The sequence below is a fragment of the Polypterus senegalus genome, chromosome 2 (genome assembly GCF_016835505.1).
Source record: "Polypterus senegalus isolate Bchr_013 chromosome 2, ASM1683550v1, whole genome shotgun sequence".
Lineage (NCBI taxonomy): Eukaryota > Metazoa > Chordata > Cladistia > Polypteriformes > Polypteridae > Polypterus > Polypterus senegalus.
In genome coordinates, this window is record NC_053155.1 from 98554576 (window position 1) to 98579668 (window position 25093).

A 25093-nucleotide genomic window follows, 5' to 3' on the forward strand; every position below is an offset into this window, starting at 1 on the left:
ACATGCCTTCCAATGAGGAAGCAGAGCCTGGGGACTCTGAGGTGGGCTCTCCCATCTCTGGGACTGAAGTCACCGAGGTGGTCAAAAACTCCTTGGTGGCAGGGCCCGGGGTGGATGAGATCGCCCGGAGTTCCTTAAGGCTCTGGATGTTGTAGGACTGTCTTGGTTGACACGCCTCTGCAACATCGCATGGACATCGGGACAGTGCCTCTGGATTGGCAGACCGGGGTGGTGGTCCCCTCTTTAAAAGGGGACCGGAGGGTGTGTTCCAACTATAGAGGGATCACACTCCTCAGCCTCCCTGGAAAAGTCTATTCGGAGGTTCTGGAGAGGAGGGGCCGCCGGATAGTGAACCTCGGATTCAGGAGGAACAGTGTGGTTTTAGCCCTGGTCGCGGAACAGTGGACCAGCTCTTCACCCTTAGCAGAGTCCTGAGGGTGCATGGGAGTTTGCCCGACCGGTCTACATGTGTTTTGTGGACTTGGAAAAGGCATTCGACCGTGTCCCTCGGGAATCCTGTGGGGGTGCTCGGGAGTATGGGGTACCGGACCCCTGATAAGAGCTGTTCGGTCTCTGTACAACCGGTGTCAGAGCTTGGTCCGCATTGCCGCAGTAAGTCAGCCCGCTTCCAGTGAGAGTTGGACTCCGCCAGGGCTGCCCTTTGTCACCGATTCTGTTCATAACTTTTATGGACAGAATTTCTAGGCGCAGCCAGGGTGTTGAAGGGGTCGGTTTGGTGGACTCAGGATTGGGTCACTGCTTTTGCAGATGATGTTGTCCTGTTTGCTTCATCAGGCCGTGATCTTCAGCTCTCTCTGGATCGGTTCGCAGCTGAGTGTGAAGCGGCTGGGGTGAGAATCAGCACCTCCAAATCCGAGCATGGTCCTCAGCCGGAAAAGGGTGGAGTGCCCTCTCAGGGTTGGGGGAGAGATACTGCCCCAAGTGGAGGAGTTCAAGTATCTCGGGGTCTTGTTCACGAGTGAGGGAAGAATGGAGCGTGAGATCGACAGGCGGATCGGTGCGGCATCCGCAGTGATGCGGGCTCTGCATCGGTCTGTCGTGGTGAAAAGGAGCTGAGCCGTAAGGCAAAGCTCTCAATTTACCAGTCGATCTACGCTCCTACCCTCACCTATGGTCATGAGCTATGGGTAGTGACCGAAAGAACGAGATCGCGAATACAAGCGGCTGAAATGAGTTTCCTCCGCAGGGTGTCTGGGCTTTCCCTTAAAGATAGGGTGAGAAGCTCAGTCATCCGGGAGGGGCTCAGAGTAGAGCCGCTGCTCCTCCGCATCGAGAGGAGTCAGATGAGGTGGCTCGGCATCTGATCAGGATGCCTCCTGGACGCCTCCCTGGTGAGGTGTTCCGGCACGCCCAACCGGGAGGAGGCCCCGGGAAGACCCAGGACACGCTGGAGGGACTATGTCTCCGGCTGGCCTGGGAACGCCTTTGGGATTCTCCCGGAAGAGCTGGAAGAAGTGGCCGGGAGAGGGAAGTCTGGGCCTCTCTGCTTGCTGCTGCCCCGCGACCCGACCTCGGATAAGCGGAAGAGAATGGATGGATGGATGGATGGTTATTGATAATTCCTCTGTTTCACCTTCCCCACAGGTTAAGAGTCTGGGTGTCATCCTTAATAGTACTCTATCTTTTCAGTCCCACATCAACAACATCTCCTAGTTTGCATATTTCCACCTGTGTAACATTAGTCATATTCGCCCCTCCCTCACTCCCCACACCACTGCCATCCTTGTTCATAGCCTTGCAATTAAAAAAAAAAAAAAAACCTTGCAATATAGATACAAGCCAACATCTGTAACTGTGCACATTTGTGTTTAGAAAATGGTACCTTATATCTCCACAGGAGAGTTTAGAAGACAAAAAGAGGCAGAAACCTATCGATAAAATTCCTATTTAAGTTAGTTGATAACCTAATTAAAAATTGTTTCTAAGCAAATTCAATCATCACTGGAATGCAAAAATTGAGATGTTTTAAATCAAGGAAAAAAAATTAGTGTATTAGTTCTTTTTTACTCCTAAAAGGACTTTAAAGGAACACTCCACCCAAACAAAAAATACTTTTTTTTTAATATTTTACTTACCGTGTACTTTGTATTGGTGGCCAAGAATTTTTTTTAATCCTAGGTTTTCTTAGAGAAAGTACATAAGAGAGATTCTCAAACAGAATTGACAGGTGACCAACACTGGACAGAGGCAAATGTAGAAAGAACATCTGACATTACAAGCATAAGCCTCTTTTATACAGTCGCTAGCTCAAAACAAATGCTTTTTTCACTAAAAGTTTGTTAAACCATTCTTTCCTGAATCATCAAGGACTATAAAAATGGTGAACAGATAGACTTTGTAACTTGAAGACCAACCTCTCCCCATCATTCGCTGGTCAAGAGTCCTGTCCTCAATTCAAAAAGTCCTTCCAACAAGTCCAAGTTTCCAATTGACTTACAAGCAAATAATTCAGGAAGTAACTCTCTAACAAAATTTTTTGAAAAAAAAAAAAAATTTACATTTTTTGAGCTTACGTCTGTAATAAAGATGTGGGTCATACAACACAAGTAATGTGAGATTTTTTTTTTTTTTTTCTTCTTTACTTGGACATTTTTCACAAAGCTTGCCACTGTCCAGCATTGGTCACCTATTAATCCAGTTTGAGGACTGTCTCCAAGAAAATGCAAGATTAAAAATTGTTCTCATCCACTACTATAAAGTACATGGGCTAAGTAACATCCTTTAAAGAGAGATCTAAAAACACATCCTTTCATTTGTGAATTTTTTTTTGCCTTCCACATGAAATTAAAACACAAGGCTTGAACTGTGTGTGGGAGGACAATTCAACTTATGTGTAACAGATGAAAATTAAAACAAAAGGAATTCTCTTTGGCACTTTTACTGTCAGTGATGACTGATAAGCATTTTAATGTAACAAATTGTTCATAAAAGTTACTTTAAACCTCCAAGGTTCTTTCACATTAGAAGACAAGTAAATTCTCAAAGTGCCTAAACTATTAGGAGCTAGATGCAGTTCCGATCATGAGCTGGCCTTTCCCAGAATTTGTGGATGTGTCGATTCTTCTTTGGATGATTTTCTCTAAAAAGGCAACACAATCTAACAAAAGCCAACAGTTTGCTGGAAAACCTTACCTAGCCAAGTCACAACAGGCCATATTCAAATTGCTACTTTTAAAAGATTGTTACTTCTGACAAAAACAGCTTTACATTAACACTCAAAATCATTGCTAAGTGTCAGTAAACAAAAGCTACGTCAAAGTACTATCCAAACTTTATTTCAATCATATGATGCTTGGAGAGGGAAAAAAAAAAAAAAAAACACAAACCACAGGCATAAATGTTAGCAATTAAAACATGCAACCAAATAAATTCAAATCAGGGCCAGACAGCACATTTCAAATAAGGTAGTGGCCATTGCTTTAGTTGTTGCAGTCTTTCTTCTTAAGTCAGCAGCGATATTTGCAAGCATAGGGACAGTTGATGGCAAACAGAGTTGTCTGATCTCTCGGCAGTCATGTGGACTCTCTAAATGCTTTTAAAAAAATATGAATTTATAGTGAATTGCTGGCAGCTTTATGCAAGACTAGCCACGTTACCCGTCAAAGGTAATAGAATACATTTTAAAATTTTGGATATCTCTTGCCCTATATGTACCTTTCCTCTCTTGACTGCCAATTGAGTGCGTTCCCATAAAGCCTGCCTCTCAGAATCTGTCATTTTGAGGTGCCTTGCTCACCTCTGGTCCGTTTTTATACTTTCTATTGTCGAAGGCAACTCTTAGCATACTTCCTAAGCCTTTACTCCACCTTGTGTATTTCACATTTCCTCTTTTGACTGGGTTTCAAAAACCAAACTGACCAATCAAATTGCTTCAAGGGCAACAAAGACTTCAGAGTTTTATTATATGGTAGATAGATTTTGCATCAGTTGTCCAATTGAGACTAATGAAACACGCTTCCATGGTCTTGTTTATTCTTAGTTAAGTAAATTATTTTTAGGTACACATCCATCCATTATCCAACCCGCTATATCCTAATGTGTTACTTAAAGTTCCAAACCTCCAACAAATAATGAAAAGAAAAATGTATATTTCATCAAAATATTGAAGTTAATATCTTAATCTGGTAATATAAATTTAAACAAAATCCAAAACAACATGTAAGCTCTGTAAAAGTAGAAGTTACAAGGACACCCTCAAGGACTTTTTGACCTTTTTGTTTGACTCCTGGCTCTGCCTCCAGAGATAAAAGCTCCCTAAACAACAACAACATTGTGTATTTCGACAGCACATTTATCATTCAATGGTGCATGTAACAAAGATAAAATTAGGCAATACTAAGTAACAAAGAATAAAATAAGGTCAGATGGCCAGGAAGACAGAAAAAACTAAACTCCAGAGAAGCTGAAGGGAGGCAAAAAAAAACAAAACACCACAAAATCTGCAAAGGTTCCAAGGCCAAAAGACCACCCAGCCCCCACAAAAGTGAAAAGGTGACCACAACCTAGTTACACAATATTGGATAACATCATCACTCTCCTAAAGGGGACCATATTATTGTCCAAACAGGACATTCCCAGCTCAAGATGTGAAGCCTTCACTTTATAGTAAAACTAGTCATTAAAGGGTCAGGTTTCAAAATTAACAAATACACTGTCACTAAGTAAATGAGGGAGGGATACTCATTATATTGGAGGCAACAGCTTCTAGACAGCTATAGTCACCGAACTATGCATAAAAACCATGCAGAGCAGGGTACACTCATTTGTTCATCAGGTTGTCTACTATAGCACAAAGTAAAATCTACAGCAACTCTGAGATGAGGTGGATTTTTGTGTCATGAATATTAAAGCTGTTGCTAAGTCTATTTACTGAGGCTTTGAAGCTGGTGAGAAGGACATCAGCTAGCAGTTAGAACTTAAGATCACAGAGTTCCTGACCAATGTTTATGCATGGATTCGAAATGAGAACAATTAGAACAATCTACATGAGCACAGGCCAGTCAGCACAACAAAGCTTGCCTGTCTATCCACTTAATTCTTCTAAAAATAAAGTCTAGCTTTGAAAGTTCCTACATTCCTACTGTCCTCCTCACTACTTAGTAATTTATTCCAAGTGTCTATGGTTCTCGGCGTAAAGAAAAGCTTTAAAAAACCTGAGCCTTTTCAGTTTAATCTCTACTCATAATTCATCCCCAGTAGCCCTGGAATTGGCCTAGTTGCCCTTCTCTGGACTTATTCTAGTGCTGTTATGTCCTTTTTGTAGACTGTAGACCTAAACTGCACATAGTACTCCAGGTGAGGCCTTACCAGTGGGTTATAAAGCTTAAGCATAACTTCAACTTTTACTCCACACATCATGCTATATAACCAAACATTCCGTTAGCCTTTTTAATGGCTTCTGAACACTGTCTGGCAGTTAATAATGGCAAGTCCACTAGGACTCCTAATTCTTCACATAGAGTGTAATTTTCAATTTTCAGACCCCTCGCTGTGCATTCAAACCTAACATTTTTACTTCCCATGTGTAATACTTTACATTTACTATCATTAAATTTCATCTGCACACAAAATAAAACTGACCACCTCTGAAGGATTTGCCAGTGTTAGGCTAATAAAAAAAAATTTAAAGCGAAAGAAAATTCTGTAAAGCTCATCAGAATGGCACCTTATGGTCAAAGTCCTTACAATACCTAAAACAATAATGCAAATGTGCAGGTGAAGTGCTACAATGAGTATGATTGGTGTATTAAGCATGGTCCCGAAAGGGAAGTGCTCTGTTGTACATGTGATAGTTTTGGCATATTTTAAATCAGTCTCCTCAGATGGCAAGTTACAATGCCAATTAAATATAGGGTGACTGAGTGATCACACACATCCTAAAGCAAAACATTTGCATCTGGGCAGAAGTTAAATCTTCCACAGCACATAAGTAGTCACTGAATAACATGAAGAGTATGAACACAAGCATGTGTGTAGTGGTGCCCGAGAATGCACTTTCTAGAATATACTTGCACCATCTATGGCCAGGCACAGTGACGTGGTTTGACAGCCTGTCACGGTCCAACAATCAACTACGGCAATCTGTATGCTTGCTTTATTTTATTTATCTGTATTTATTTCAGATCAGTTATGGGGGATACTCATCATCCTGTTTAGATGTCTGGATGGGACAGACAGACAGCAAGTGCATAGCCAGTGCCTTTCAAAACATACTAAGCTGCCTGCTTGTGAAAACAAAGGAAAAGTATTTAAAAACAGCAAAGAGTAGGCAGCGTTCAATTTTTTATGTATTCATTATTTACAAGTCAAAGTAGATGCTATGAACAGAGCCATTGATTCAAACACAATATTGTTACTTTTAACATCTCTTTTGATTGTTACACTTTCTAAACACATCTGAGAAGTTTAGTTTCTCAGTGTATGTCTAGTTCAGGTAATCTTTTTTGCTGCCAGTGTGAAAAATGTGAAGTTGCTTCAAACCCTCAGGGTAAGAGACTGTGAAAAAGTGTCCAGGCTGAAATAGAAAGAGAAGGGTATAAGAAATCCTTCATAAACTTCCTTGATACTTGGTAAAGATGGCATGCAAAGCTGTCACATTGGAAAGTTCTGTAAAACCACATTATGTTCCTTGCTTTGGAACAGTCTTATTTGGTTTTTAGATAGCAACCACACCACAGAGGACAACGCCCTTTGTAGTTAGATACCTCTGGAAACTTAACACACAAAAGTTCTTGTAGTACTGTCTGGCCACCAAGGTTCAAGAGCCCAGAAAATGAACTTGGCCAAAAACAAAAATACACTGCTTGTACAATGAAAGTTAATTACTTCAGGACTGCCATGTTTGTACACTTCAGAGTACTAAGACACAAATAACGAGGATCTTGAAGTCTGTTCTGCAGATGCTTTTGATAACAAGTAAATTTACAAGAAATCAGGAAGGCTTGAAAGCCTCAGAACAAAGTCAGGAAAAAAAAAACAAAAAAAAACACAACTCTGACCTGCAGGGAAAGTGGGCAACAGAAAACAACTGCAAAGACATCCTGAGATCAAGTATTACAAAATATGAGGAGAGTCAAACCAACCCACCCACCAATTTTAGGTAATCACTGGAAACCTAAATTGCCGCACAACTAGGATAATGAAAACAGAGGTCATTGGCACAATATTAAATATTTCCAGAAATAATTTTAGGACAGGTTTTATTATTAAAAGGTTAAAAAAAAAAGGAAAAAACATTAAACAAGTGCTGTTCTTAAAAAAATAAACCGATAAGAGGACTCTTTAAATTTTTACAAATTAATCATCGTAACATCCTCAGAAAGAATATAAAAAAAAACAGCAAACTATATTGTGACAAATGCTGAAATACACTTCAAAAGACATTAAGCTAACACTCTATTAAGTACAAGCTGGACGGCATCTGGTTAACAAACATCCCACCAGACAGCAAGTTTAGAAGCCTTGCCAAGAAAAAGTGCACACTAATGCTGCGGTCCATTTACCTCAAAGTCTTATGTCAAAGCTGGGAGTTACATCACACCGAGTTGATTGAGTTCCAGTTTTAAAAAAAAACAAATTTAGAAAACCAGTATGGACGCCTCCAGGAAAATATTTTTGGTGCTGCTTTTTCAGAAAAATTATCTGATGATAAAGCATTACACGGTATTCTAAGCATCCAAACAGTACAGCAGCATGTCCACAGATAGAAGATGGAGAGTACTGCGTGTACGACCCATTTAATGAAACACAAATAGAGAGATGTGCTAATAAACAATATAATACTACAGCTCTCACTAAAGTTCATGTGGATTGACATCATAAACCAAAGTCGGACAAACTCGGACTTGACAGACTGGGCCTGATTTTCCAAGTAGGAAATCGGAATTGTGTGGACATTACAGTTCAAAGGTCAGACTAAGAACCTGGAAATTGACTTTTCAACTCAAATGGAATGTGTCATTAGACTGAAGAGCATGTTCTTATCCAACAGGACAAAGGGGGAAAAAAAATCTCCATTACTATTGATGTTAATTTCCCAGATTTTGAGGAAGAGCGATAACCTCATTTTTAATGTATGTCTTTTGATTTGTTGAGAAGAGAAAAAAAAAAAAAATCAATCATTTCTTTGTTACCACTATAATGTATCACAGACAGTTTTTTTATTAAGATCACATGGTTTCCAATTAACAGCATATGAAAAAAACATACATGCCACACAAACAAAACAGGAGAAATGTGAACCTTATGGTGACTCTGCTGAGAATTGACTATCAATGCCTAAGGCTGTTACAGGCTTATAACAACAAGTCAAGTAAAATGACACCTTTAATTGGCGAACTAAAAAGATTAGAATATGGAAGCTTTCGAGGCAACTCAGGCAAGATGTCATCTTACCTGAAGAATGGGTCCGAGTTACCTCAAAGGCCTGCATATTGTAATCTTTTTAGTTTTCCAACAAAAGGTGTTATTCTGCTTGACGTCTCACTACATTCATAATGGCTAACACTGTACAACACCCTAGTACAACAGGCCTACAATAACTAACATTTACATGTCCTCCTCATCCATTAACAGCTAATCAAGTGTTGGTAATGTGCCACAACACTAGCACATACACAAATTGCTTTTATAAACTTGCCAGAATAAATGCTGGGCCATCTTATCAGGGGCATGTCATAAATGAGCATAATTAAATATTCTTCTTTGATATTGAAAAGTATGTGAAATCCCAATACTGACACTGTAACCATGAGCTGGTCACTTCACCTGCCTGTGCTCCAACTGGAAAAAAACAAAACGAAATGTGACCAATTATATGTCAAAATGTTTTAAGTCACATTGGATAAATGATAATGTTCTTGTTTATGCTGGGCCAACACTTATATTAGACAAGGTACACCATTTTTTGGGAGGGATGGATGGATGGATGGATAGATAGATATCAGTATTTCATTCTTAGATTATACCTGGTTCAACATACATCAGTCAAGTAATACCATTGACTTGTATTTCCCACAAAAATATCCAGTTGTTAACAAGCTTCCACCACAATTATAAAAACAACTGTGAAAGTAACAATTCCAAAGGACCTGGCAAATGGCAGTCAAACAGCAGCTGCCTTCAGAATTTTGAAGCAGAACAGGACATGGTTGTCGACAAACAAAGCACAGTTTGAAACAGCAGGGCTGTGAAACCATAAGCAAGAAAACGTCCAAGTGTGCTGGAGGCAGTAGAGCTATCACAATGCAGAACTTCCCAGCCTGAATGCTATAATTTGAAAAGTATTGGGTTAAAAAACATTTCAAGGTTATTGAAAATAATTTTATTAAAGATAAAAGGAGTGTGCTGGTTCAAAAACCTGACACTGTCAGATTCACAAGTCACTAAAATGCAAGTTGTGTAATCTTCTTTAAACATTACTGCAGCTTAAAGCAGTGCTTTCCAAATTGTATCTTTGAGGAATTTAAAACTCAATAGTAGTATGTCTTTTAAATATCTTTGTATAAAGTTATTAAAATTCAAGAATCAAATTATTTCTATATTTGTTTTTACTCTTTTTATATATAAATGGAGAATTTGATTTATTTAAAACTTATTCAACACACGATGTGCACACCAATTTAATTGATCATAAAACTAAACACCTCCTGAAGTATGGCATCTTTTGGCAAGTTATCTGTCATTTTTCAAAGAATGACCACCCCACTACAACAGCATGTTATACACTGTAAACTGAGACTGCAAACTCGAGGAGCAAAAAGCAGAGGAAGCGGCTGCACTTGCACTTTGCTGATGGATCATGCGTTAAATCAAACAAACAAACAACATGGAAAGGTATGCGAGCACAAAGACTTAGGAAACAAGACACATTCACTGGAGGGCTGCACTTTCACTGCTAATTGTGAAGAGCAGCCCACAAGTGAGAAGATGTGGGGCAGCTGCTCAGTATGGAGAGCATTACATGCATCAGGTAGTTTGCGGATCTAAACTCACGAGCAGGAAAAGGATTACGATGTAGATTGGATCTGCTTAGGAAATACATAACACCCTGGTTCTTTTCTTACATGGCTTCCGCTTTTGCTGTACAGTACAGATGCACCTCCAGGTACTTGCAAGCCTGGATCTTGGGTTCCACACTGTGAAGAATAGACTTGGTGAAACCTTGCTCTATTTAAAGTATAAATGGGGATCTTTAGAAAGATGCATATGATTATAATCCATGAGGAAATGTACAGCTACATCTTTAATGAATCCCAACTAAAAACGTAAACAGCACTCAAGTGCCTTAACACATATACTCAAGTCAGCAAAACCTCTACAAATGAATCAGTAACAATATTATGTAATGGTGGCTAGAAGACAAATAGAAATTACTTACATTGAAATTAAAAAAAAAAAGTTTTACAAAAAGTTAAGGGCTCTGTATTAATTGTTGAAAGTCAAAATATGAGCATTTATAATATCACAATCAAAGTACCATATTGGGAAAAGTGTTGGAATACTATTACGTTTCCACAGGCCAGTGTCTCACTCCCACAGGCCAATGGCTCGTCCTGCATTACAAGTTTCTGACATGCCTTTAAACACTCCATGGGACACTGTTCTGAAGAGTAGTGTGAGCCCCTTAATGGCACAGGGCACATACAGTATTACAATAGATATGGGCCACTGTTACGCTAGAGGGGGAGTTGATTGAAGTATAACAAAGTTTTCCATAAAAACACTGATTTTGCAAAATAATGTTGTCATCCACCAGATGTCAGAAAACTACTGTCCCAAGAGTTCAGGCTTTGCACAGTAAAACAAAACAAATCATTAAATGTCACCCATAGTCTTAAGTGTACTTAAATAAGATTCCAAGCCCAAGTCACCCTCAAGGGTTTACGCCAAGGAGGTTAAAGCAACTGGCTGGATAAATAGTCAGAAAATCAATGTCATCTTATTTTCTGTCTTCATATAATTTTTTTAAAGACAAAATGATTGACAGAACCAATGTGTTAAACAAATTTGCATTGTGATGGGACTCAAAGTAAAAAATAATAAAAACTTACTTTGATCTGTTGACAGATTAGTACTCCGTGGTTTACTCAATTGTTTCTATTACACAACACTTTTCAATAATGTAACTAGAATAATTTAATATGATTAGGCAGGTGGTTTTTAAACTATTTATTAGAAATTACAAAATTATTTGTAAGTTATTTGTGTACAGAAAAATATTAATATACATAAAGGAAATAAAATTTCAAAGAATATGCAGTTTAATTCGATTAGAAATTTTAATTGTGCGATTACATTTTTTTCATTACATCAAAGAGCAGCCCTAGTAAAATATTATATTCTGTAATTAGAGTGTTTGTGGGATAGAGTTTGGTAAATGTACCTACTATTAGATATTAAATCTGCACTAAAGGAAAAAATATTTAGTTTAAAGAGAAAACTGTGGGAGCGTATTGATACCAAAAAAAAAAAAAAAAAATCACATTATTTCACAAAGATACTGCCTGTGTCACTGTGACACTCCTAAAGGGGGAGAAAATGCCTTAAAAGTCTTACATAGCCCTCTAGTGTCAACAAAAACAAAGTTTCCCAGGTTGAAATTATACTTGAATTCCCAGTTGGCAGCAAAGAGAATTGGTCCACTCTTCAGAACACAATCATGCAAGCTTGTACAAACATCTATGAGAGCGGGAGACTCACCTATACAAACGTAACAGTACAGTACATTCAATACTATATAGACTCTTGATTTTTCTTTAATTCTGTTTTGCGCCCAGTACAATTAAAAATATTTTGTAATGTTCTTTGAATTTAGGAGAGGAAAAATGTTATTACAGCAACTGCAGTAGTGTAATAATGACCCCTGGCCTTTGTAACAAGCATCCTGTGCCATTAGGGGGCCCATATAGCGACTTAGCCCATTGTCTTGTAGAGTTTGTGAAGACACATTAACAGCCCGATACCGGGGAATGTAGGGTGAAATGACACCTTTTATTGGCTAACTAAATAGATTACAAATGCAAGCTTTCGAGGCAGCTAAGGCCTTTTCATCAGGCAAGGTGTAACATTAATAGCCCCTAATGCAAGGCGAGCCCTTGGCCGGTAAGGGGTGGTAAGGGGGGGATACACCTTTGGCCGGTAAGAGGTGGGTGGGCAGGCCACTGGCCTGTGAAGACAGAACAGTGCAGTACACTGCATTCTAACTGCTGCTGAATTCTATGGCTGTGCGACGTATTAAAATGACAATGTGAACTTTTAATACATCACCAGTGCAGGGTGGGAAGGGCAGCAGGGGGATAGACAGATGGTTGAGGATTACAAATAATTAAAAGTGCACTGCTCATGTACCATGGAAAGCGTCTACACAATGGGGCGTTTTATTTGGGGATGCATTATAGAAAAGAAAAGAAAAAAAAAAGCACTTTATTGTGCTTCATCATGGCTTGGCTATCGCACATATTTTGCCTTTTCTTATCATGCATGCAAGAACATGCTGCAAAGAAAAGTGTAACATCTCTGAAATGTTGCATCAGCCTGGAGATTAGTGACCCACAGAATGCACTAGTATTTCATAATGAAAACACCCAGGTTCAGAGTCCATTAAAGGGGACACTTTAAATATGGCAAACCTACTAAAGTAGCAAAAGAATTCAAACTTTTGCGACAACAGTGAGTGGTCGTTTTAAGGATAGTCAGCCTCCTAAAAAAGCAAAGTAAAGAGCAAGAAAACAAGGTCATTCTCAGCCTGCGTCTACCAAAGCACCATAAATATACCTGCGCCCCATCCCAATCAAATTTTGTGTGTAACATGTTTATCAGATTGCCTCATTTATGACACAGAGCATTCCTAATGCTTGATAAGAACTGTAGTCCCCTCATTGGTCAAAGTTTATTATATATATACTGTATAAAATCCCATTCTTCTGGTCTTGATGACACAAATTTAACTGGTCGCTTAACAGCAGTTTTGCAATTATTTTTATAAAAGAGAACAAATTTAAATTTCACTCAAATTGCTGGTTCATCACTAATATTAGATTAAAAGCGTCCAAAACCTAGGTGGCTCTGCTTTTTCTGCGGCCTATGTTCTGATCACTGTTACATACACCTATAAACTAAATATAACGATTCATCAAGAAAGAAAAAAAGTCAGCTTTACTGACCAGGCTAGTTGCAAACTAGCGATTCACAGCGACCTCTTGAATGGGGCACCTGTGTAAGGGATAACTTGGCCAATCCCCTGTCTCTGTTATTAAGTTTTTAGCTGTCCCTCCATTCACATTCTGTGGGGGCCACGATGGATAGCACTGGAATTTCACATGTCTCCTACTGCAAATAAGGCTCCTCAGCAGCTTTCTTGTGAACCATACAAGAATGGAGAGGATTTAAAAAAAAAAAAAAAAAAAAGGAAGAAGAAGAAGGAGATGGCTGCAGTTTGGAGCTTTTGTGGAAATTTCTGCAAATGTTTGAAGCCAATCGTTCATTTTTATTTACATTTACACACCGTACCAACAGCTAATATCAACTAAACACAAGCCTCTAAAATTGAGTAGGCAGAAAAGGAGCAAAGCATATCACTTATAAATAAAAGGTAACACAAATAAGAGGCTAAAGGAGAAAGCACCAAAGTAAAAGTGAAGGTTAGAAAAATTATTAGTCCTATAACATTCAAGCTTTAGGTCAGGGGACAGCTATCAAATAGAGGTATTGTGACAATTATGACAATGTTGTATATTACATAATAAAAAAAGTTTTAAAACTGATCAATGGGGGCAAGTCTTGTAGATCACCCTGCCAATTTATCATTAATTTTGGAAGAGCTGGCAAGTACAAAACAGTATATGAAAAACAGACACAACAAAGTAAATCAGCAGTCCTTTGACTTTCTATATGGTAACAGGACATGGTGCCATTACATAAAGTAGATCACGCAGTGTTCCAACAGTTATATATTCTTTGGGTGGAGCTACCATGGAACTGAATACAAAATTATCCTGATAGTTGTTTCACAATTTAGTAAAGGTTTTAAAATATTAAAAACCAACAGATTTACATTTACGATATGGAAATTATTCCATATAGGCAAATGTTTTTCTATACCTAATAATAAAAAACAACATTCATCGAAATCACCTAATCTGAAATCCATTTCCACAATTAAAGAAGGATGTTTGTATCTCGACAGTCTCCACAGTAAGACAGAGCCTACTTGGTCATAGCAAATAACATACACATTGGCTCGGCATATAAATTTAGCTCTGGGAGAGTCCTTGCGAGATGAGCTTTTGAGTCTGTGATATAACGGTCAATAAATAATTGAAATTAGATTTTTTTTAGATATCAATTATTGGTTTAATATAAATGTGTAAAAATGTTTAAAATTCTTGGGCTGCATTACGTTATGCTGTTATGAAGTATATGTAAAGCTTGAACTTCCAATTTCACAACTAAACTTTTATTCACATGCAAATACAAGTTGAACATAAACGGAGTTCTCAAATACTGATAAAAGAAAAAAAAAAATCGTATGACTCTTTATAATCCCCTACTTTTTATTTTAAGGACATTAGTCAGAAAATTCTGTTGCAGCTCAAACCTAATTAGACTTTGGCCAATGAAGATGGAAGCAAACAAAGCGTCTGAAGGAACTTGCAAACACCACAGCTGGATGGACGGATAAAACTTTAGTTGTCTTCAAGGGGAAAATTGGGTTTTTAAAGAAGCTTATTAAATATATAAAGACTGAAATGTATATACAAAAAGGAAGAAAGTTAAAAAGAATGAAAAACTTCTGACTTGGCAGTTACAGTGAGGCATAACAATAGCCAATTACAGTTGAGAGTATTTGTTCTATCATTTCTCTTTAACTATACACGTTGGCAAATTCTAAATACACCTTTCAAGTGTTTGCCTGCTGGAGAGACTGTACTACTTTGTATTGTACCGGGGTGCTTGATTTTAATATTGCAGTGCTTGAAAAAGTAGTTCATATTATTGGCCTTCTTTGTCGTAACTCTATGAAAACCAAAATAAACCCAACACTTTAATAGAATGTGGACGAAAAAATACAGTACTTATTCTCCACAACTGCATTACGTTTCTACCAACTCTTCACAATGTGGAACCCTCGTCTCATAGGTGGTAAGAAAGCACACATCGGTTTCCAAAATAACCTCCCGATACACAGACACACTTCGGCCCCAATGCCAAGATGACATCCCACAACTTTTAATACAGTAAAGAGGTCAGAAGAGAGGCGGACTGCTCAACCACTATAAGAGGGAAGGAGAAAAAAAGAAACCTGATGAACTGAGTAGTTAAGCCATTGTCAATTATTTTCCCTCTAGTTAGTGTTTTGCAAAAAGAAACTTTTGACATTATTTATAAATCCTGACATGGCTGGTACAACTGCATGATTAAACTTAATTCTGTAGCTCAGTAGCCTACATGAAAAGTTAAATGTTGGAAAGTACAAGGTGCACCTTATAAACACCTTATATAGAAAGCTGTATTGCATCTGTAAGCTTTCACAGAGTAATATAATCTCAGCATGAAATTGTGCCCACATCATACAGCTCTAATTTAAATAATGTAATGACGCACAATCATATACAACGAGGCTCCTACTTCACTTGTCACTTCCCACAACCAGACAGTGACCAGAGACACACTTTAAAGGTCTAAAAGGATGCTGGCTTACAGAGCAAACTGCATGCAGCACTAGCAAGGTCACATTCGGAATATGGTGTGCATTTTGGGTCTATTATAAAACCAAATGAGCGGTCAGACTTAAAGAACGGAAAGGTATGAACTATAGGAGTTGTGTGTGTCTGACACACTTTGTGATGCAGCAGGGAACACAAGCTTGTGTACGTGAGCGTGTGGATCTCAGTAATCACAGATGCAAACATTGAAGTACCTGGGCTGCGAAAAGCCGACAATCTGCTCCTAAAAAGGCATCCATAATGCAAATATTCCAGCTGGAAATTCCCATTGCTACTTAACCCAAATACAGGGCATCCAGAAATTTGCATTTATTCTACCTAAGCAAACAAAGACAAACAGAAGCACTTAAAATTATAAATGGAAGCAAGTCATCGCTCATAAATTAAAAAGGGGACATCACAGCACTGAAAGTGTTTATTTAGAAGTGCATTTCACAAATATTTTTGAAATACTTCTTTATGAAGAGATTTTTAAAAATAGCCAGTAGCATGATTAAAAGCACAACCATTGGACATTCAAATCTGGTCATTTACAAAACAACCTTCATTTTAAATTGTCAGGTGGAACACAGGCAGGTGAAGCACATTCCTCAGAGGCATATAGTGCGTCAGCAATGGCGAGTGGGCATCTCATTAGGATATTAAAGGGGGGGAAAGAATTAAGACAATCAGGGCTGAAATGACTAGGGAAAAATTGGAGTCAAATTCAACTTTACGGGGAGGCAGCAACTGTAATTTTTTAAACGATCTTTGGGGATTGTGGCTCAAGGATTGAACTCAATGGCAATAGAAAGAAATGTTTGCAAACGATTTCAAACACGTAATATTAAGGAATATGGAACAAGTTACCAATTTTGGGGGAGATGGAAAAAAATAAAGCTTCTTAAATCCGATAAACTGAAATTTGAAACTTTGGAAGAGCCGTACAGTTAAAACTGCACTGTTTTTAGCATTACTTGAAAATGAACATGTACTAGCGAACTGTGCAGCATTGCTCTATTTTACATCGCACTCTTCTTTACTCAATGCTAACACGAGCCGTCATAAAAACTGTACAACCGTGGAGCTTTGTAAACTGGCGAGACTTCTGACCGTTTTAATGGCACTGAAATAACATTACATTTGTTTTCTATTTACAGGTCCATTTCAACTACTGCTATCGCAATGTGAAGAAAGCTTTAGATGCTTGCCCATTTCCTCCTTCACGCCGGTCTATGATTTTTTCCGCGAACAGTAGAGTTTCCTTTTTCTTTTCTACCTGCACATCACCTTCTTAGTTTCTCCGCCATCAGACCGCCCCAAGCGCCGCCGTTCTCCAGTTCTATGCGGGTTTCAAAAAGGCGCTGGGCCATCGCGACCTCGGGAAAGTAAGCAGCCATCGGACGTAAACACGGAGTCACCGGTAACGTACATAAATAATCACCGATCACTTCCACGTTACAATAAAACACTTCATACTCCAATGTGACCCATGCCTTTCAAGTTTAAAATGTATAACCCTACATTTTATAAACACTCCATTAAAATTAAACAAAAAAATTCCTCCGACAGTTCTGACGCTTTAGTCACTGCAGCAGACGCCTTGTTATAACCGATAGAAAAGAAAGCATCTTTATTTGAAATTCGACTGGCAAGTGAACCAAACGGCGAATCCTTCCAACACAACGTAACTCGCATGCGGAAGGACTGCAAACCAAATGAATCGCAGTTGAGTTCGAATCCCATCATTTGTATGGCTCGGCGCATCCGCACTTAGTTTTTAAAGCCCAAAACGTTCAAGGCAACAAGCTATAACACACTGTAGAATTTACGCCTACAAAACACCAACATCTTCAGTTTCCCTTTTCATAGAAACCTAAAACATGTAACTTTCAACATACATACGCAAAATACTTTTAAACTCACGTGCATCGGCAAAGTCCAACCTGTTTGCAGCTCGCAATGTTTCAGCCGGAGTGACAGAAGTAAGGGAGGCGCATTAGGAAGGGTGTGGCGAGACGTGAGACTCCACCCACGGCGCCGATCATTGGAGGGTTTTGGGCACAGGACGCCACCAGTTTCGCTCTTTTACCATTTATTGATATGACACGGGCGGTGTGTGGGCTCAGCGACTGGCAGGCGATTGCTTTGGATTAGCCACATCAGTACACAGAACAGGTGAATGTGTGGGTGACAGTGTAATCTGGCGCGGTGTTCAGGGTCAACTCGTCCTAGAATAGACTGTAACACTCCTTTCTCAATGGAATCAGAAAATGGAAGGATGGATGGTGAGTTTCACGGATGGATGGACAGATACTTTATATGTTCCCTTTTTAGAGGCAAGAATAATAGTTTCGTTTTACTGGCACGCATAAAAAGTGGCAGTGGGAAAACGGTGGAATGCACTGAAAAGTTAAATATTACAAAATGGTTAATACCGCTGAACTCAACGGTGCAGCTATTCTCTGATCGGTTCAATCGCGGAACCAAAAAACAAGCAGGTTAGTGTGTTGAGGTGGTGACACCTTTCAGAAATTTCCGAAGCTACAAGCAGATCTCTTCGGGGGAGAGCGCGACTTCATTTGCACTGCTAATGTCTACTTGTTTGCTCTTGAGCTGGCCGTTCATTCATAACCAAAACCAGTTTATCCCATTACAGAGACAGTTAAGAAATAAAAAGCGCGCCATACATTAGCGCTTTACCAGGCGGCACGCGACATGCTGGGACTCATGGGACTCCGAGCCTGGAACGCTGCAGAGCAGCGTTAATCACGGCGTCACCCATCAATTAATTGTATTATAATGTATTCGCTTAAATTTAACGCTACAAGCACACAGTGCTATGGTGGTATTCCGGTGGCACTTCTGCCTCGGCTTCTTTAAACCCAGATTCGATCCACCTCGTGGAATGCCGTCAACGGTGATAATACGCTGTACACTGTAAAGTTCATGTTAGTGTGATATGCTGGCGTGTATAATAAGTGCTGATAGAAGCTGATTAGTGTCTGGACAAAGAGGGGAAACCTGCGAATTTGTACAGCAGGTGGTAAAAGAAAAGTGTGACTTGTTTTTTTTTAACCTAAGCAGGGAAAAATGGCATTTCGCAGTCGGTATTCGTATACTGTTTTAGATTAAAACGCCCCTTTATCCCTCTCCACCAGGGCTAGATTAAGACCTTTAGAGACCCCCAAGCACCTACAAAAATTTGGTGCCCCCAAATTGTATATATGGCGGTTACCAGGTTCTAATTTTGTTGTATTTTTAAGATTTTATTTTATATGGAACCAAGGTAAATTCGGTAATAGAAAATGTCTGTAGTGTCCCCCTTCCCTTGATGCCCTAAGCACGTGTTTATTTTGCTTAAAGGTTATTCCAGCCCTGCCTTCCAGATTACTTAAAACTTGGATGTGGATGAACGAGCAGATCCCATCATCCAAACGTCTTCATTTCTTTATGTGACGCCAATGTTAAATGACCGTGGGTGCTGAAGCAATATCCGCCTACGTGTTGCTGCTGTATTATTTGTGGTTGATATGAAAGATTTCTTTATAACAACTGGATGGGTTTTTTTTTCTTGCAAGTGAATAGTTGTTTGTAATCGTAGCTGATCACAACAGTCGGCGTGCTTCCAGATGAGTTAAACAGTGTTTTGAGCATTTGAATCCCATGCCCGGTTTGTTCCTCATGTGAAGTGTGCACGCTCTCGCCATATCTCACTACCCCAAAGACGTACTTGGCTTTATTAGCCTTAATGTATGATACCCAGTTCAGGGTTTGTATCGCGATCGAGTTTGTGAAAGTTGTGTTATGTAAATAAGTGCCCGAACACAAAAAGTGAAATTGAACGACAGCTCGCCAAACGTTAGAGAGGATTTTACACCTACTCTCTAAAGTGTTCAGGGTCCTCAACACAGAAATCAGTGCACGGGATTAAGTGCACTAAAGTTTGTTTTAGAGTTTTACCATTAAAGAAACGAAACTGCCTCAATGCGGAGACTCCTGTTGAATCAGTTTCGACCGGGACGCCGCCCGCCCACAACTCATCTTAGACATCAACGCACCGCCAGTGTAAAAACAGAAACAAGTGTTGGCGTTCTTACCTGAAGAAGAAATCGGGATTTATTCAGAAATGGAAAAAGGTACTGGATGCCGTCTGAACAAATTCGGCGTACAGTTGTGTTCACGCGTAGTTCCTAAACCAAAGCTCCACAGCGGTGCACATTTATGAAGAACACCAGCAGCCGCCCAGTGGAAAGCACGGGGATGGTCAAATGACGGGGTTTATGTGTTCTGTAATGCTAATCCGATCATTGCAGTCGTAACACTTGCCTTCGTTGAAACTGTGAAGTGAGGGTGCGTGTCCTGCGCTCACCCTGCGCCCCCCACGAGTTAGCCTCGACGGCCTCCCCACGGTTTTCGGCGGTGTATCCGACTCTCCGCGGCCGTGAGGGTTCAGTCTGTGGATGGGTGAATTAAACTGTAGGCAGGCAACTAAGAGTTTGACAAAAATTACCTACCGAGGGTTTTTTGTACTACACAAATTATGTTGAGAGGAAAATCTGGATTAATAATATAAGGTGCATATCTGCAAATTCCGGTGATCGCGCAAGCGTCCAAAGTGTACCGAAGTAATAAGAGGAATGATTAAAAAAGAAAGAAAAAGCAGATGTATTAGGTAATCCAACTGTTTCATTCCAGGCCAAGGACGTGACGTGCACAATAACGATCTCTTTTTACATAAATAAATTAAGAGATTCGCAGAAGAGCAATCACCTTACACTGTCGGCTGTGAAGTGGATGTGTGGGAGGCTATTTGGCGACCGGATTCATCTTGGAAATGTCAGGTTTTCATGAGCGGAATACACGGACACGCAGTTTTGTTTTCATTGACCTCATACAAAAGAACTTTTGAAGCCTACATCAGCAGCACTTCATGACTCAGGTTTGCTCGTTTGCAGAACATCAGCCACGCACCAGCAGTGACGTGCGGTGAGATTCATGGCTGATGAGGCACTGACAAATATATGAACCCAAAAGAGCAGCTTATTCACTGTTCAGCTGGTAGCATGCACATTGACTACTACGGTAGTTATGTTTCATATTTCATCAGCATTCCTTACACACAGATAGGTAAGGTACATATTTGGCTCAGAAAGAACGTTACATTTATTGTATAGCGGCGAGAAAGAGAGGAGAGAGCGCATTTGCTCTGCACCCTCCATGTGTTCTAATTTGGCCATTGCAATTCCACAATTTATACTCATTCAATAAAAATGAAAGTAAAGAGTGGTGTACAAAGAAAACGGATTTCAATGTTGACATTATTTGAAATATTTAGTTGTTCTTAAAAGATTTTAATTCTGATGCTTTCATCAATTTTAATAAAGTCTGTTCATCGAAAGGATAACAAGAAAAACAAAAGAATATTTTATTTACGGTCAAAATTTCGTTTTAAAATATATGATTGTTTTTTTCTTAGTCTGATTCCACTTTTTATAAAATTGAAAACCGTTTATGACCTTACCTTTATTTGTAAATGAAGTCCATGCGCCTATCCTTCTCCATGAAAATCTCCGTCACTTTCTTGTAAAGGTTCTCATTTTCCTTTATTTTTAAAACTCATAATCTTCTATGTTGGCAGTCATTTGGAACAAAAAAATAAAAATAAACGGGCCACTGCAGTGCACTTGACTTTCTGATATACACTAACTTATTGGCGCCCAGAGCCTCTGCTTAGAAGAAAAGCAGCAACGAATATCTGTTGGGCCCACATGCGCCATTCAGTGCGGCACGATACCGTCTGCCTCAACTTGTGCCTGTTCACTGCGGTTTTATGTCCGATCAGCAAGCCTGAATATGTGAAACACATTCATTAAAGATATTAGCCAGACTGTGTAAAGTCAAGGTATATAATAAACGGTGTGCAAACATTATATTGGCGACATACAGAGAGACAGTAGTAGGCACACGCCAATTGCGTCCATCAACCCCGTCTGTAAGGAACAGCACAGTCCGAGGTGAGATGAGGCTCGTCACTACAGCACCTCACGTTTCTCCCCTGTATTTGAACAGGAAATGAGGACTATTAAAATGATCAAAAATATTCAAATCATACAGAAAATAAATTCATAGCACAGGCCAGTGGACAGATTCTTACCATTATTAGTTTTTTTACATAATTCACCTGCCTCCCCTGACCACACGTCACTGCGCACCAGTGCCCCCATATTTGCGTGGTGAGATACGCAGCTGGAGCTCTTAGCTGCGAGCTGGAGGATCTGCCATCCTTACGTCTCATGCTGCCATGACAGACACTGCCAGTGTAAGCAATATGAATGAAGTTTGTTCAGTTTACTAAAAATGCAAATGAAATTCGGAGAAAGAACGTGTTAACTGGTGTTGTTCTCTCCTACAGGTCTGTAGTAACAGGACAATCCAGCATTTTAAAATGAAATGTACAATGTTGATGTGTCAATAAACCTGCACAGTAACTCAAAAGATAATGGTTCCAAATTTTAATTTCATTTGACATCTGCCTGGCCCAATGCTTGTTACACAGCAAGTAAGCTCTCATACTGGTGTTCTGCACCTTGGAGGAATAAATACTAGTGTAACATGTGGAGCTCCACACTAGACAGGAAACATGTGACCAGCATGCCAGAGTTTTTCTCACTTCAAGTCAGATGTCAATCCCCATCCCCCATCCCTAATCTTTACCTCCATGTAAGCAGGGACATCATGGAACATCACCATTTTGTGCATGGAGGTCAGATGTTTCTTGCCTAGTGTGGAGCTAAACACCTTCCAGCATCTTCTTCTTCTTTCGGCTGCTCCCATTAGTGGTCGCCACAGCGGATCATCTTCTTCCATATCTTCCACACCTTCCAGCATCTACAGCCAGATATTGTTGTTGTTTTCTGATTGCAACAGTAATGTTGTTCATGATAACGCTGGTTGTTTTTTGTCATGTGGGTGAGGCACCTGATGTCAGTAATCTCACTATATAAGATGGCGGCATGGCTCCTTTAGTTAATCTGTGCAGTGGACTGAAGACAAGTTGAAACAAATAAGTTTAACATTAGCTAGCAGGAAATTATTTCTATGTCCACATAAATATGTTTTCATTTAAACATTGGTGTTTTTAGATGAAACGATCAATGACCACACTAGCGTTTTCGCATTGTTTAAAAAAATACTTCTATCTATACTAAAAGAACCAAAAATGGATATGATGTTTTGATTTGCATGGGCATGTGCACATTGGTGGACGACTCCTTGAAGGGATGGTAACGTCATTCAATGATTGGTGCAGCAAATAAATGGCAAAAAAGCAAGGCCTTCAGAAAGACCCACAGAATTCAGGCCAGATTCTTAACTGGACTGCCCCCAAAATAAGACTCACCCCAGGGGAGCTGACCTTAAGAAACTGGGAGGCGTCATACGTGTCTAGGCCTCAAAACGGAGAATAATCTTTCAAAGCTGAAAATGCAAAAGACAGTTTTAAATTTCTCAAAATATGGCCAACATGAGGGAGTTCCGTGAAATTCCAGCTTGAACAGAGACAAGTCCCACCAGGATCTTTATAAAAGAGGATTTATTAACAAAATTTGCAAAAGTAATAAAATACTCAATAAAATATCCAAAAAAAGAGTTAAAAAGGCAAATCCTCAGCAAACGCGTCCCAACACAACAACCAGAAACCAGAATCCTTTAAACAGTAGCTGAAGTTCACAAAATCCTATAAATATAAAGTAGCAAATAATCAAAGCGAGAACTCACCAAACCATCAAGTGCATTCACAATGAACAGCTGGGGACTCCATTTCCCATAAGGCTTTATAGGACAGGCGGCAGGCAGCAGTCCCTCAGAGGTGATGGACAGATGTCCAGCTTCTTGGGGAACCACCCACAAAATACATGGAACATCAGGGAACATACAGTATTCTTACACGTAGAAAGGCATAAAAACTAAAGAGTAACAACTATTACATAATTAGAAAAATAATAAATGAACAGAACAATAGTCTAAAAAATAACGAAAAACAATGAAAAATAAAAAGACAAAAAGAAACATTTTAAACAGGACCCAACTGGGGAACCCTGTCTTGACCATGACACATGACCAGGCACAAGAGTCATGCCAAAGCTGTAGCAACCAGTAAAGTATTTTGCCGTTTTACACATGTATGCAGCATTGAAACTGCACAAAACACAGTTTAGATGCATGCAAGTAAGCAACTCAACACAAGCCATGGAGAGCACCTCCTCTCTGTCTGCCATGTTGGAATATAGCTCAGGGAATGAGATGACATAATGAGCAGGAACCAACCAGGGAAAGGCTATGTAATAAGCACAAACTAACTGGAGTCCATGTTTGTAAAAAATCTACATTTTTAAGTGTCTACATTGCAACGTCAAGCTGGTGTTTTCAAAAGTCTCCATTTTCTGGGGTTAAAAACACCAGGGTAGTGTGGATGAAAGGTGGAAACAGAGTCTAATGCATGTACTTCGAGACAAAAATGTAGTGATGTGAACATGGCCTAAAATTGGAAGTTTAATACCCTCTGCTTTGAATGACTTTAGCTGCCTTAGTGTTCTGGTGCTTTATTCAACCTCTGTTTGTTTGAAGACAGCACATTTGCCTGCTCCTTTATGTAACCTTCATTTTCCAGTTTTTCTAATCATGACACCTCTGATTTCTATCCCTTTAGAGAGGTCACAACTCAGAGTTTTCAAGACTGCCGCACTATTGCCTCCATATACTGTATATATTTGGGTGGAGTGGTGGCTCTGAGGCTAAGGATCTGCACTGGTATCCTGAAGGTTGCCGGTTCGAAACTCTGTCACTGCCAAAAAGAGATTCTACTCTGCTGGGCCCTTGAGCAATGCCCTTAACCTTCAATTGCTCCATGGGGCGTTGTACAATGGCTGACCCTGCGCTCTGACCCCAAGGGGTATACGAAAACTAACAAATTCCTAATCCAAGAAATTGTATAAGGAGAAATAAAGAACAAAAAAAAAATATTCTTAAAACTACAGCACGCTGGCCAGTGGACACATTCAGGTTTGTCCAGGGGTGGACTCTCAACTTACTCACATATCCTTTAATGCCTGGGGCTTCAGGTGATTACTCTTTTATCTTATTACTGTTCTGAATCTTATCCTTCCTACAGATGTTTCCCATTTCTTCTTGATAAGACTGACATTTCACTAACAGCTATTAAGATTTTAAAATCATGAGGGCTACAGCGATGTCCAATTTTAGGTAAGCACAGGCCCACAGGGAGATGTGCTGTTAAACCAGACGATGATCAAACCTCACAAGGCCTGCTTATGTGTGTCTTTGATGAGCTGCATCTGAAAGGCCTC

The 25093-nt window shown here is 39.6% G+C and overlaps 1 protein-coding gene across 4 annotated transcripts in view; it reads right to left on the reverse strand.

Annotated features, from left to right (window-relative positions):
* Positions 1 to 25093, reverse strand: part of gdpd4a (glycerophosphodiester phosphodiesterase domain containing 4a) — a 91429-nt gene that overhangs the window by 58633 nt on the left and 7703 nt on the right. Inside the window, exon 1 of one of the 4 annotated variants that reach the window (XM_039744226.1) lies at positions 19826 to 19952. The exons of 1 other annotated variant lie outside the window; for it this stretch is intronic. The gene's annotated coding sequence lies outside the window, so the exon portion shown is untranslated. Of the gene's footprint in view, positions 1 to 15940; positions 16033 to 17651; positions 17732 to 19825; positions 19953 to 25093 lie in introns of those variants that run through there. 2 more of the 4 variants (XM_039744225.1, XM_039744227.1) reach the window with 2 other exon arrangements.